Below are 1513 nucleotides of genomic sequence, written 5' to 3'. Positions count from 1 at the left end.
AGAAGAAGAAGAAGAAGAAGAAGAAGAAGAAGAAGAAGAAGAAGAAGAAGAAGAAGAAGAAGAAGAAGAAGAAGAAGAAGAAAGTTTTATTTCTGCAGAAGGGTAAGTAGCCATGCCTAATCAATCAGGCAACCAGATCCAGATGGGGTCTGACTGAATCTTAATTCCTAGTACAAAGCAGTCCTATACCTTTCTCTGAGTGGTCAGAGCACAGTCTCACCAGCTTCAACTTCCTGGGTAAGGGTTTCTTCCCCTTCTCATGGGCCCATAGTTTCTACTGTCTTTCTATTCAGCAGCAGGGCTTCCTCCTTACGTGTGCATAGGCACTGCCCATGCCTTAGGAACTTCTGCTTGGAACTGGTGAGAACTAACTGAACTCCTATGCCTTCAAAGCTGAAGTTCAAAGATAAGATAAGCATCATCTATCTATCCGAGTCTCACCCTGCACGCTCTGCTCCAGACTTCCAAAGGGCATCTAAGGCGCTCCACCATCATCCTAAATCTGCAGTTACTTTAGACGTCAGAAACAGTGAATCATCCAAAGCCAGACCACCCTCTGGATGAAGTCAGTTATCCTTGATGGCAAGACACATTTTCTAAGAGCCAGTTTGTCCCCTGAAGTAATAAGGACTTCCTGGGGCTGCCTTGCAGAACCAGAACTGCCATTGGCCATGCCAGAGGAGCCCCGAGTTGCAATGGAAGTTCCAGGTGTCAGCCCACCAGAAGGGCATCCTCCGATGGGGCCAATCTCATTTAGGCAAGGCCACAGGACTGCAGACCCTGGGATGTCTTTTGCTTCTGCTATGCCTTTACATATTTGCTGCAGCTCTCTCTCTCTCATCTAGCATGGTGTGAGTGGACGTGGGGAGATCTCCACTGCCCGTAATATAGTGTGTTTATCTCTTGGAAACATCCTATTCTACTGGACACTTTTACCTGTGGGTTGTCGAGAAGATGACCCCTCCCTAAGCTGTACTGTCTAATTTGATAATAGTAACAATAGCCTATGCAGAGTTTTGATAAATAAAAACAAATACAAGGATATGTTTCACAGCCAGGGTCTGTGAGTCTCATATAAGGAGCTGCTTGGATTGTAGCTCAAGTTAATGACTAACAATTGAGTCCCAATAACCCAGCTAGTTTAAATTCTTTCCATCTTAATGTAGGGGGATGTGTTCACGGGTCTCAGAGTGCATCACAGCTGAAAGAAAGTTTTTAAAATAATGAAGTTAGAGTAAGATTTTTTTACTTTGAGGTGGAAAACCCAAGAAGACAATCTAAAGTTTTAGAAAGGCACATAGATGAATGTGGAACTCTTTAAGGTCAGGGAACAAGAACAAAGCAACCCAATTATTTTTTTTAAATATTTATCTATTTATTATGTATACAATATTCTGTCTGTATGCCTGAAGACCAGAAGAGGGTGCCAGACCTCTTTACAGATGGTTGTGAGCCACCATGTGGTTGCTGGGAATTGAACTCAGGACCTTTGGAAGAGCAGGCAATGCTCTTA

The sequence above is a fragment of the Microtus ochrogaster genome, linkage group LG2, assembly GCF_000317375.1.
Source record: "Microtus ochrogaster isolate Prairie Vole_2 linkage group LG2, MicOch1.0, whole genome shotgun sequence".
In the NCBI taxonomy this organism is placed as follows: Eukaryota; Metazoa; Chordata; class Mammalia; order Rodentia; family Cricetidae; genus Microtus; species Microtus ochrogaster.
Note: the sequence above shows the minus strand (reverse complement) of the source record.